The following is a 13,635-nucleotide window of genomic DNA, read 5'->3' on the forward strand; positions in this document are numbered from 1 at the left end:
TAAAACTGCGTGTTTTGCGAGAGGAAATGCTTACAGTCCTCGCTACATCCTGCCGTGGTTGAGGCAGTTCTCTCCACATGGGAAACCTTGCATATAGAAGTTCATTCGTGGAAGAGACCAAAGAGTACACACTGGGAGGAATGCTGCTTGTGTTCCACCTGCAACGAAAGCAGAGTTCTTCTGGTAAAACTGCGTGTTTTGCGAGAGGAAATGCTTACAGTCCTCGCTACAGCCTGCCGTGGTTGAGGCAGTTCGCTCCACGTGGAAACCCTGCATATAGACGTTCATTCTTGGAAGAGAACAAAGAGGACACAGTGGGAGAAATGCTGCTTGTGTTCCACCTGCAACGAAAGCAGAGTTCTTCGGGTAAAACTGCGTGTTTTGGGAGAAGAAACGCTTACAGTACTTACTAAAGCCTGCCTTGGTTGAGGCAGTTCGCTGCACGAGGGACACCCTGCAGATAGAAGATTCCTTTGGGGAAGGGCCCTTTGTGTACAGTGTGGGACAAATGCAGGTTGTGTTCTACCTGCAACAAAAGCAGAGTTCTTCGGGTAAAACTGGCGTGTTTTGGAAGAGGAAATGCTTACAGTCCTCGCTGCAGCCTGCCGTAGTTGAGGCAGTGTGCTGAACGTGGGAAACCCAGCATATACAAGTTCATTCGTGGAAGAGCCAAAGAGTACACAGTGGGAGGAATGCTGCTTGTGTTCCACCTGCAATTAAAGCAGACTTCTTACGTTAAAACTGCGTGTTTAGGGAGAGGAAATGCTTAGAGTCCTCGCTACAGCCTGCCTTGTTTGAGGCAGTTCGCTCCACGTGGGAAACCTTGCATATAAGAGTTCATCCGTGGAAGAGCCCAGAGAGTACACAGTGGTAGAAATGTTGCTTCTGTTCCACCGGCAACTAAAGCAGAGTTCTTCGGCTAAAATTGCGTGTTTTGGAAGAGGAAATGCTTACAGTCCTCGCTGCAGCCTGCCGTAGTTGAGGCAATTCGCTCCACGTGGGAAACCCTGCATATACAAGTTCATTCGTGGAAGAGACCAAAGAGTACACAGTGGGAGGAATGCTGCTTGTGTTCCACTTGCAATTAAAGCAGACTTCTTCCGTTAAATCTGCGTGTTTAGGGAGAGGAAATGCTTAGAGTCCTCGCTACGGCCTGCCTTGTTTGAGGCAGTTCGCTCCACGTGGGAATCCTTGCATATAAGAGTTCATCCGTGGAAGGGCCCAGAGAGTACACAGTGGTAGAAATGTTGCTTGTTTTCCACCGGCAACTAAAGCAGAGTTCTTCGGGTAAAACTGCGTGTTTTGGAAGAGGAAATGCTTACAATCCTCGCTACAGCCTGCCGTGGTTGAGGCAGTTCTCTCCACATGGGAAACCTTGCATATAGAAGTTCATTCGTGGAAGAGACCAAAGAGTACACAGTGGGAGAAATGCTTGTGTTCCACCGGCAACTAAAGCAGAGTTCTTTGGGTAAAACTGCCGTGTTTTGGAAGGGGAAATGCTTACAATCCTCGCTGCAGCCTGCCGCAGTTGAGGCAGTTCGCTGCTCGTGGGAAACCCTGCATATACAAGTTCATTCGGGGAAGAGACCAAAGAGTGCACAGTGGGAGGAATGCTGCTTGTGTTCCACCTGCAATTAAAGCAGACTTCTTCCGTTAAAACTGCGTGTTTAGGGAGAGGAAATGCTTACAGTCCTCGCTACAGCCTGCCTTGTTTGAGGCAGTTCGCTCCACGTGGGAAACCCTGCATATACAAGTTCATTCGTGGAAGAGACCAAAGAGTACAAAGTGGGAGAAATGCTGCTTGTGTTACACCGGCAACTATAGCAGAGTTCTTCGGGTAAAACTGCCGTGTTTTGGAAGGGGAAATGCTTACAGTCCTCGCTGCAACCAGCCTTGTTTGAGGCAGTTCGCTCCACGTGGGAAACCTTGCATATAAGAGTTCATCCGTGGAAGAGCCCAGAGAGTACACAGTGGTAGAAATGTTGCTTCTGTTCCACCGGCAACTAAAGCAGAGTTCTTCGGCTAAAATTGCGTGTTTTGGAAGAGGAAATGCTTACAGTCCTCGCTACAGCCTGCCGTGGTTGAGGCAGTTCTCTCCACATGGGAAACCTTGCATATAGAAGTCCATTCGTGGAAGAGACCAAAGAGTACAGAGTGGGAGGAATGCTGCTTGTGTTCCAACGGCAACTAAAGCAGAGTTCTTCGGGTAAAATTGCCGTGTTTTGGAAGGGGAAATGCTTACAGTCCTCGCTACAGCCTGCCGTGGTTGAGGCAGTTCTCTCCACATGGGAAACCTTGCATACAGAAGTTCATTCGTGGAAGAGACCAAAGAGTACACAGTGGGAGGAATGCTGCTTGTGTTCCACCTGCAACTAAAGCAGAGTTCTTTGGTAAAACTGCCGTGTTTTGGAAGAGGAATTGCTTACAGACCTCGCAGCAGCCTGCCGTGGTTGAGGCAGTTCGCTCCACGTGGGAAACCCTGCATATACATGTTCATTCGTGGAAGAGACCAAAGAGTACAAAGTGGGAGAAATGCTGCTTGTGTTCCACCGGCAACTAAAGCAGAGTTCTTGGGGTAAAACTGCCGTGTTTTGGAAGGGGAAATGCTTACAGTCCTCGCTGCAGCCTGTCGTGGTTGAGGCAGTTCGCTCCACGTTGGAATCCTTGCATATAAGAGTTCATCCGTGGAAGAGCCCAGAGAGTACACAGTGGTAGAAATGTTGCTTGTGTTCCACCGGCAACTTCAGCAGAGTTCTTCGGGTAAAACTGCGTGTTTTGCGAGAGGAAATGCTTACAGTCCTCGCTACATCCTGCCGTGGTTGAGGCAGTTCTCTCCACATGGGAAACCTTGCATATAGAAGTTCATTCGTGGAAGAGACCAAAGAGTACACACTGGGAGGAATGCTGCTTGTGTTCCACCTGCAACGAAAGCAGAGTTCTTCTGGTAAAACTGCGTGTTTTGCGAGAGGAAATGCTTACAGTCCTCGCTACAGCCTGCCGTGGTTGAGGCAGTTCGCTCCACGTGGAAACCCTGCATATAGACGTTCATTCTTGGAAGAGAACAAAGAGGACACAGTGGGAGAAATGCTGCTTGTGTTCCACCTGCAACGAAAGCAGAGTTCTTCGGGTAAAACTGCGTGTTTTGGGAGAAGAAACGCTTACAGTACTTACTAAAGCCTGCCTTGGTTGAGGCAGTTCGCTGCACGAGGGACACCCTGCAGATAGAAGATTCCTTTGGGGAAGGGCCCTTTGTGTACAGTGTGGGACAAATGCAGGTTGTGTTCTACCTGCAACAAAAGCAGAGTTCTTCGGGTAAAACTGGCGTGTTTTGGAAGAGGAAATGCTTACAGTCCTCGCTGCAGCCTGCCGTAGTTGAGGCAGTGTGCTGAACGTGGGAAACCCAGCATATACAAGTTCATTCGTGGAAGAGCCAAAGAGTACACAGTGGGAGGAATGCTGCTTGTGTTCCACCTGCAATTAAAGCAGACTTCTTCCGTTAAAACTGCGTGTTTAGGGAGAGGAAATGCTTAGAGTCCTCGCTACAGCCTGCCTTGTTTGAGGCAGTTCGCTCCACGTGGGAAACCTTGCATATAAGAGTTCATCCGTGGAAGAGCCCAGAGAGTACACAGTGGTAGAAATGTTGCTTCTGTTCCACCGGCAACTAAAGCAGAGTTCTTCGGCTAAAATTGCGTGTTTTGGAAGAGGAAATGCTTACAGTCCTCGCTGCAGCCTGCCGTAGTTGAGGCAATTCGCTCCACGTGGGAAACCCTGCATATACAAGTTCATTCGTGGAAGAGACCAAAGAGTACACAGTGGGAGGAATGCTGCTTGTGTTCCACTTGCAATTAAAGCAGACTTCTTCCGTTAAATCTGCGTGTTTAGGGAGAGGAAATGCTTAGAGTCCTCGCTACGGCCTGCCTTGTTTGAGGCAGTTCGCTCCACGTGGGAATCCTTGCATATAAGAGTTCATCCGTGGAAGGGCCCAGAGAGTACACAGTGGTAGAAATGTTGCTTGTTTTCCACCGGCAACTAAAGCAGAGTTCTTCGGGTAAAACTGCGTGTTTTGGAAGAGGAAATGCTTACAATCCTCGCTACAGCCTGCCGTGGTTGAGGCAGTTCTCTCCACATGGGAAACCTTGCATATAGAAGTTCATTCGTGGAAGAGACCAAAGAGTACACAGTGGGAGAAATGCTTGTGTTCCACCGGCAACTAAAGCAGAGTTCTTTGGGTAAAACTGCCGTGTTTTGGAAGGGGAAATGCTTACAATCCTCGCTGCAGCCTGCCGCAGTTGAGGCAGTTCGCTGCTCGTGGGAAACCCTGCATATACAAGTTCATTCGGGGAAGAGACCAAAGAGTGCACAGTGGGAGGAATGCTGCTTGTGTTCCACCTGCAATTAAAGCAGACTTCTTCCGTTAAAACTGCGTGTTTAGGGAGAGGAAATGCTTACAGTCCTCGCTACAGCCTGCCTTGTTTGAGGCAGTTCGCTCCACGTGGGAAACCCTGCATATACAAGTTCATTCGTGGAAGAGACCAAAGAGTACAAAGTGGGAGAAATGCTGCTTGTGTTACACCGGCAACTATAGCAGAGTTCTTCGGGTAAAACTGCCGTGTTTTGGAAGGGGAAATGCTTACAGTCCTCGCTGCAACCAGCCTTGTTTGAGGCAGTTCGCTCCACGTGGGAAACCTTGCATATAAGAGTTCATCCGTGGAAGAGCCCAGAGAGTACACAGTGGTAGAAATGTTGCTTCTGTTCCACCGGCAACTAAAGCAGAGTTCTTCGGCTAAAATTGCGTGTTTTGGAAGAGGAAATGCTTACAGTCCTCGCTACAGCCTGCCGTGGTTGAGGCAGTTCTCTCCACATGGGAAACCTTGCATATAGAAGTCCATTCGTGGAAGAGACCAAAGAGTACAGAGTGGGAGGAATGCTGCTTGTGTTCCAACGGCAACTAAAGCAGAGTTCTTCGGGTAAAATTGCCGTGTTTTGGAAGGGGAAATGCTTACAGTCCTCGCTACAGCCTGCCGTGGTTGAGGCAGTTCTCTCCACATGGGAAACCTTGCATACAGAAGTTCATTCGTGGAAGAGACCAAAGAGTACACAGTGGGAGGAATGCTGCTTGTGTTCCACCTGCAACTAAAGCAGAGTTCTTTGGTAAAACTGCCGCGTTTTGGAAGAGGAATTGCTTACAGACCTCGCAGCAGCCTGCCGTGGTTGAGGCAGTTCGCTCCACGTGGGAAACCCTGCATATACATGTTCATTCGTGGAAGAGACCAAAGAGTACAAAGTGGGAGAAATGCTGCTTGTGTTCCACCGGCAACTAAAGCAGAGTTCTTGGGGTAAAACTGCCGTGTTTTGGAAGGGGAAATGCTTACAGTCCTCGCTGCAGCCTGTCGTGGTTGAGGCAGTTCGCTCCACGTTGGAATCCTTGCATATAAGAGTTCATCCGTGGAAGAGCCCAGAGAGTACACAGTGGTAGAAATGTTGCTTGTGTTCCACCGGCAACTTCAGCAGAGTTCTTCGGGTAAAACTGCGTGTTTTGCGAGAGGAAATGCTTACAGTCCTCGCTACATCCTGCCGTGGTTGAGGCAGTTCTCTCCACATGGGAAACCTTGCATATAGAAGTTCATTCGTGGAAGAGACCAAAGAGTACACACTGGGAGGAATGCTGCTTGTGTTCCACCTGCAACGAAAGCAGAGTTCTTCTGGTAAAACTGCGTGTTTTGCGAGAGGAAATGCTTACAGTCCTCGCTACAGCCTGCCGTGGTTGAGGCAGTTCGCTCCACGTGGAAACCCTGCATATAGACGTTCATTCTTGGAAGAGAACAAAGAGGACACAGTGGGAGAAATGCTGCTTGTGTTCCACCTGCAACGAAAGCAGAGTTCTTCGGGTAAAACTGCGTGTTTTGGGAGAAGAAACGCTTACAGTACTTACTAAAGCCTGCCTTGGTTGAGGCAGTTCGCTGCACGAGGGACACCCTGCAGATAGAAGATTCCTTTGGGGAAGGGCCCTTTGTGTACAGTGTGGGACAAATGCAGGTTGTGTTCTACCTGCAACAAAAGCAGAGTTCTTCGGGTAAAACTGGCGTGTTTTGGAAGAGGAAATGCTTACAGTCCTCGCTGCAGCCTGCCGTAGTTGAGGCAGTGTGCTGAACGTGGGAAACCCAGCATATACAAGTTCATTCGTGGAAGAGCCAAAGAGTACACAGTGGGAGGAATGCTGCTTGTGTTCCACCTGCAATTAAAGCAGACTTCTTCCGTTAAAACTGCGTGTTTAGGGAGAGGAAATGCTTAGAGTCCTCGCTACAGCCTGCCTTGTTTGAGGCAGTTCGCTCCACGTGGGAAACCTTGCATATAAGAGTTCATCCGTGGAAGAGCCCAGAGAGTACACAGTGGTAGAAATGTTGCTTCTGTTCCACCGGCAACTAAAGCAGAGTTCTTCGGCTAAAATTGCGTGTTTTGGAAGAGGAAATGCTTACAGTCCTCGCTGCAGCCTGCCGTAGTTGAGGCAATTCGCTCCACGTGGGAAACCCTGCATATACAAGTTCATTCGTGGAAGAGACCAAAGAGTACACAGTGGGAGGAATGCTGCTTGTGTTCCACTTGCAATTAAAGCAGACTTCTTCCGTTAAATCTGCGTGTTTAGGGAGAGGAAATGCTTAGAGTCCTCGCTACGGCCTGCCTTGTTTGAGGCAGTTCGCTCCACGTGGGAATCCTTGCATATAAGAGTTCATCCGTGGAAGGGCCCAGAGAGTACACAGTGGTAGAAATGTTGCTTGTTTTCCACCGGCAACTAAAGCAGAGTTCTTCGGGTAAAACTGCGTGTTTTGGAAGAGGAAATGCTTACAATCCTCGCTACAGCCTGCCGTGGTTGAGGCAGTTCTCTCCACATGGGAAACCTTGCATATAGAAGTTCATTCGTGGAAGAGACCAAAGAGTACACAGTGGGAGAAATGCTTGTGTTCCACCGGCAACTAAAGCAGAGTTCTTTGGGTGAAACTGCCGTGTTTTGGAAGGGGAAATGCTTACAATCCTCGCTGCAGCCTGCCGCAGTTGAGGCAGTTCGCTGCTCGTGGGAAACCCTGCATATACAAGTTCATTCGGGGAAGAGACCAAAGAGTGCACAGTGGGAGGAATGCTGCTTGTGTTCCACCTGCAATTAAAGCAGACTTCTTCCGTTAAAACTGCGTGTTTAGGGAGAGGAAATGCTTACAGTCCTCGCTACAGCCTGCCTTGTTTGAGGCAGTTCGCTCCACGTGGGAAACCCTGCATATACAAGTTCATTCGTGGAAGAGACCAAAGAGTACAAAGTGGGAGAAATGCTGCTTGTGTTACACCGGCAACTATAGCAGAGTTCTTCGGGTAAAACTGCCGTGTTTTGGAAGGGGAAATGCTTACAGTCCTCGCTGCAACCAGCCTTGTTTGAGGCAGTTCGCTCGACGTGGTAAACCTTGCATATAAGAGTTCATCCGTGGAAGAGCCCAGAGAGTACACAGTGGTAGAAATGTTGCTTCTGTTCCACCGGCAACTAAAGCAGAGTTCTTCGGCTAAAATTGCGTGTTTTGGAAGAGGAAATGCTTACAGTCCTCGCTACAGCCTGCCGTGGTTGAGGCAGTTCTCTCCACATGGGAAACCTTGCATATAGAAGTCCATTCGTGGAAGAGACCAAAGAGTACAGAGTGGGAGGAATGCTGCTTGTGTTCCAACGGCAACTAAAGCAGAGTTCTTCGGGTAAAATTGCCGTGTTTTGGAAGGGGAAATGCTTACAGTCCTCGCTACAGCCTGCCGTGGTTGAGGCAGTTCTCTCCACATGGGAAACCTTGCATACAGAAGTTCATTCGTGGAAGAGACCAAAGAGTACACAGTGGGAGGAATGCTGCTTGTGTTCCACCTGCAACTAAAGCAGAGTTCTTTGGTAAAACTGCCGTGTTTTGGAAGAGGAATTGCTTACAGACCTCGCAGCAGCCTGCCGTGGTTGAGGCAGTTCGCTCCACGTGGGAAACCCTGCATATACATGTTCATTCGTGGAAGAGACCAAAGAGTACAAAGTGGGAGAAATGCTGCTTGTGTTCCACCGGCAACTAAAGCAGAGTTCTTGGGGTAAAACTGCCGTGTTTTGGAAGGGGAAATGCTTACAGTCCTCGCTGCAGCCTGTCGTGGTTGAGGCAGTTCGCTCCACGTTGGAATCCTTGCATATAAGAGTTCATCCGTGGACGAGCCCAGAGAGTACACAGTGGTAGAAATGTTGCTTGTGTTCCACCGGCAACTTCAGCAGAGTTCTTCGGGTAAAACTGCGTGTTTTGCGAGAGGAAATGCTTACAGTCCTCGCTACATCCTGCCGTGGTTGAGGCAGTTCTCTCCACATGGGAAACCTTGCATATAGAAGTTCATTCGTGGAAGAGACCAAAGAGTACACACTGGGAGGAATGCTGCTTGTGTTCCACCTGCAACGAAAGCAGAGTTCTTCTGGTAAAACTGCGTGTTTTGCGAGAGGAAATGCTTACAGTCCTCGCTACAGCCTGCCGTGGTTGAGGCAGTTCGCTCCACGTGGAAACCCTGCATATAGACGTTCATTCTTGGAAGAGAACAAAGAGGACACAGTGGGAGAAATGCTGCTTGTGTTCCACCTGCAACGAAAGCAGAGTTCTTCGGGTAAAACTGCGTGTTTTGGGAGAAGAAACGCTTACAGTACTTACTAAAGCCTGCCTTGGTTGAGGCAGTTCGCTGCACGAGGGACACCCTGCAGATAGAAGATTCCTTTGGGGAAGGGCCCTTTGTGTACAGTGTGGGACAAATGCAGGTTGTGTTCTACCTGCAACAAAAGCAGAGTTCTTCGGGTAAAACTGGCGTGTTTTGGAAGAGGAAATGCTTACAGTCCTCGCTGCAGCCTGCCGTAGTTGAGGCAGTGTGCTGAACGTGGGAAACCCAGCATATACAAGTTCATTCGTGGAAGAGCCAAAGAGTACACAGTGGGAGGAATGCTGCTTGTGTTCCACCTGCAATTAAAGCAGACTTCTTACGTTAAAACTGCGTGTTTAGGGAGAGGAAATGCTTAGAGTCCTCGCTACAGCCTGCCTTGTTTGAGGCAGTTCGCTCCACGTGGGAAACCTTGCATATAAGAGTTCATCCGTGGAAGAGCCCAGAGAGTACACAGTGGTAGAAATGTTGCTTCTGTTCCACCGGCAACTAAAGCAGAGTTCTTCGGCTAAAATTGCGTGTTTTGGAAGAGGAAATGCTTACAGTCCTCGCTGCAGCCTGCCGTAGTTGAGGCAATTCGCTCCACGTGGGAAACCCTGCATATACAAGTTCATTCGTGGAAGAGACCAAAGAGTACACAGTGGGAGGAATGCTGCTTGTGTTCCACTTGCAATTAAAGCAGACTTCTTCCGTTAAATCTGCGTGTTTAGGGAGAGGAAATGCTTAGAGTCCTCGCTACGGCCTGCCTTGTTTGAGGCAGTTCGCTCCACGTGGGAATCCTTGCATATAAGAGTTCATCCGTGGAAGGGCCCAGAGAGTACACAGTGGTAGAAATGTTGCTTGTTTTCCACCGGCAACTAAAGCAGAGTTCTTCGGGTAAAACTGCGTGTTTTGGAAGAGGAAATGCTTACAATCCTCGCTACAGCCTGCCGTGGTTGAGGCAGTTCTCTCCACATGGGAAACCTTGCATATAGAAGTTCATTCGTGGAAGAGACCAAAGAGTACACAGTGGGAGAAATGCTTGTGTTCCACCGGCAACTAAAGCAGAGTTCTTTGGGTAAAACTGCCGTGTTTTGGAAGGGGAAATGCTTACAATCCTCGCTGCAGCCTGCCGCAGTTGAGGCAGTTCGCTGCTCGTGGGAAACCCTGCATATACAAGTTCATTCGGGGAAGAGACCAAAGAGTGCACAGTGGGAGGAATGCTGCTTGTGTTCCACCTGCAATTAAAGCAGACTTCTTCCGTTAAAACTGCGTGTTTAGGGAGAGGAAATGCTTACAGTCCTCGCTACAGCCTGCCTTGTTTGAGGCAGTTCGCTCCACGTGGGAAACCCTGCATATACAAGTTCATTCGTGGAAGAGACCAAAGAGTACAAAGTGGGAGAAATGCTGCTTGTGTTACACCGGCAACTATAGCAGAGTTCTTCGGGTAAAACTGCCGTGTTTTGGAAGGGGAAATGCTTACAGTCCTCGCTGCAACCAGCCTTGTTTGAGGCAGTTCGCTCCACGTGGGAAACCTTGCATATAAGAGTTCATCCGTGGAAGAGCCCAGAGAGTACACAGTGGTAGAAATGTTGCTTCTGTTCCACCGGCAACTAAAGCAGAGTTCTTCGGCTAAAATTGCGTGTTTTGGAAGAGGAAATGCTTACAGTCCTCGCTACAGCCTGCCGTGGTTGAGGCAGTTCTCTCCACATGGGAAACCTTGCATATAGAAGTCCATTCGTGGAAGAGACCAAAGAGTACAGAGTGGGAGGAATGCTGCTTGTGTTCCAACGGCAACTAAAGCAGAGTTCTTCGGGTAAAATTGCCGTGTTTTGGAAGGGGAAATGCTTACAGTCCTCGCTACAGCCTGCCGTGGTTGAGGCAGTTCTCTCCACATGGGAAACCTTGCATACAGAAGTTCATTCGTGGAAGAGACCAAAGAGTACACAGTGGGAGGAATGCTGCTTGTGTTCCACCTGCAACTAAAGCAGAGTTCTTTGGTAAAACTGCCGTGTTTTGGAAGAGGAATTGCTTACAGACCTCGCAGCAGCCTGCCGTGGTTGAGGCAGTTCGCTCCACGTGGGAAACCCTGCATATACATGTTCTTTCGTGGAAGAGACCAAAGAGTACAAAGTGGGAGAAATGCTGCTTGTGTTCCACCGGCAACTAAAGCAGAGTTCTTGGGGTAAAACTGCCGTGTTTTGGAAGGGGAAATGCTTACAGTCCTCGCTGCAGCCTGTCGTGGTTGAGGCAGTTCGCTCCACGTTGGAATCCTTGCATATAAGAGTTCATCCGTGGAAGAGCCCAGAGAGTACACAGTGGTAGAAATGTTGCTTGTGTTCCACCGGCAACTTCAGCAGAGTTCTTCGGGTAAAACTGCGTGTTTTGCGAGAGGAAATGCTTACAGTCCTCGCTACATCCTGCCGTGGTTGAGGCAGTTCTCTCCACATGGGAAACCTTGCATATAGAAGTTCATTCGTGGAAGAGACCAAAGAGTACACACTGGGAGGAATGCTGCTTGTGTTCCACCTGCAACGAAAGCAGAGTTCTTCTGGTAAAACTGCGTGTTTTGCGAGAGGAAATGCTTACAGTCCTCGCTACAGCCTGCCGTGGTTGAGGCAGTTCGCTCCACGTGGAAACCCTGCATATAGACGTTCATTCTTGGAAGAGAACAAAGAGGACACAGTGGGAGAAATGCTGCTTGTGTTCCACCTGCAACGAAAGCAGAGTTCTTCGGGTAAAACTGCGTGTTTTGGGAGAAGAAACGCTTACAGTACTTACTAAAGCCTGCCTTGGTTGAGGCAGTTCGCTGCACGAGGGACACCCTGCAGATAGAAGATTCCTTTGGGGAAGGGCCCTTTGTGTACAGTGTGGGACAAATGCAGGTTGTGTTCTACCTGCAACAAAAGCAGAGTTCTTCGGGTAAAACTGGCGTGTTTTGGAAGAGGAAATGCTTACAGTCCTCGCTGCAGCCTGCCATAGTTGAGGCAGTGTGCTGAACGTGGGAAACCCAGCATATACAAGTTCATTCGTGGAAGAGCCAAAGAGTACACAGTGGGAGGAATGCTGCTTGTGTTCCACCTGCAATTAAAGCAGACTTCTTCCGTTAAAACTGCGTGTTTAGGGAGAGGAAATGCTTAGAGTCCTCGCTACAGCCTGCCTTGTTTGAGGCAGTTCGCTCCACGTGGGAAACCTTGCATATAAGAGTTCATCCGTGGAAGAGCCCAGAGAGTACACAGTGGTAGAAATGTTGCTTCTGTTCCACCGGCAACTAAAGCAGAGTTCTTCGGCTAAAATTGCGTGTTTTGGAAGAGGAAATGCTTACAGTCCTCGCTGCAGCCTGCCGTAGTTGAGGCAATTCGCTCCACGTGGGAAACCCTGCATATACAAGTTCATTCGTGGAAGAGACCAAAGAGTACACAGTGGGAGGAATGCTGCTTGTGTTCCACTTGCAATTAAAGCAGACTTCTTCCGTTAAATCTGCGTGTTTAGGGAGAGGAAATGCTTAGAGTCCTCGCTACGGCCTGCCTTGTTTGAGGCAGTTCGCTCCACGTGGGAATCCTTGCATATAAGAGTTCATCCGTGGAAGGGCCCAGAGAGTACACAGTGGTAGAAATGTTGCTTGTTTTCCACCGGCAACTAAAGCAGAGTTCTTCGGGTAAAACTGCGTGTTTTGGAAGAGGAAATGCTTACAATCCTCGCTACAGCCTGCCGTGGTTGAGGCAGTTCTCTCCACATGGGAAACCTTGCATATAGAAGTTCATTCGTGGAAGAGACCAAAGAGTACACAGTGGGAGAAATGCTTGTGTTCCACCGGCAACTAAAGCAGAGTTCTTTGGGTAAAACTGCCGTGTTTTGGAAGGGGAAATGCTTACAATCCTCGCTGCAGCCTGCCGCAGTTGAGGCAGTTCGCTGCTCGTGGGAAACCCTGCATATACAAGTTCATTCGGGGAAGAGACCAAAGAGTGCACAGTGGGAGGAATGCTGCTTGTGTTCCACCTGCAATTAAAGCAGACTTCTTCCGTTAAAACTGCGTGTTTAGGGAGAGGAAATGCTTACAGTCCTCGCTACAGCCTGCCTTGTTTGAGGCAGTTCGCTCCACGTGGGAAACCCTGCATATACAAGTTCATTCGTGGAAGAGACCAAAGAGTACAAAGTGGGAGAAATGCTGCTTGTGTTACACCGGCAACTATAGCAGAGTTCTTCGGGTAAAACTGCCGTGTTTTGGAAGGGGAAATGCTTACAGTCCTCGCTGCAACCAGCCTTGTTTGAGGCAGTTCGCTCCACGTGGGAAACCTTGCATATAAGAGTTCATCCGTGGAAGAGCCCAGAGAGTACACAGTGGTAGAAATGTTGCTTCTGTTCCACCGGCAACTAAAGCAGAGTTCTTCGGCTAAAATTGCGTGTTTTGGAAGAGGAAATGCTTACAGTCCTCGCTACAGCCTGCCGTGGTTGAGGCAGTTCTCTCCACATGGGAAACCTTGCATATAGAAGTCCATTCGTGGAAGAGACCAAAGAGTACAGAGTGGGAGGAATGCTGCTTGTGTTCCAACGGCAACTAAAGCAGAGTTCTTCGGGTAAAATTGCCGTGTTTTGGAAGGGGAAATGCTTACAGTCCTCGCTACAGCCTGCCGTGGTTGAGGCAGTTCTCTCCACATGGGAAACCTTGCATACAGAAGTTCATTCGTGGAAGAGACCAAAGAGTACACAGTGGGAGGAATGCTGCTTGTGTTCCACCTGCAACTAAAGCAGAGTTCTTTGGTAAAACTGCCGCGTTTTGGAAGAGGAATTGCTTACAGACCTCGCAGCAGCCTGCCGTGGTTGAGGCAGTTCGCTCCACGTGGGAAACCCTGCATATACATGTTCTTTCGTGGAAGAGACCAAAGAGTACAAAGTGGGAGAAATGCTGCTTGTGTTCCACCGGCAACTAAAGCAGAGTTCTTGGGGTAAAACTGCCGTGTT

Source organism: Mesoplodon densirostris, chromosome 18, assembly GCF_025265405.1.
Source record: "Mesoplodon densirostris isolate mMesDen1 chromosome 18, mMesDen1 primary haplotype, whole genome shotgun sequence".
NCBI lineage: Eukaryota > Metazoa > Chordata > Mammalia > Artiodactyla > Ziphiidae > Mesoplodon > Mesoplodon densirostris.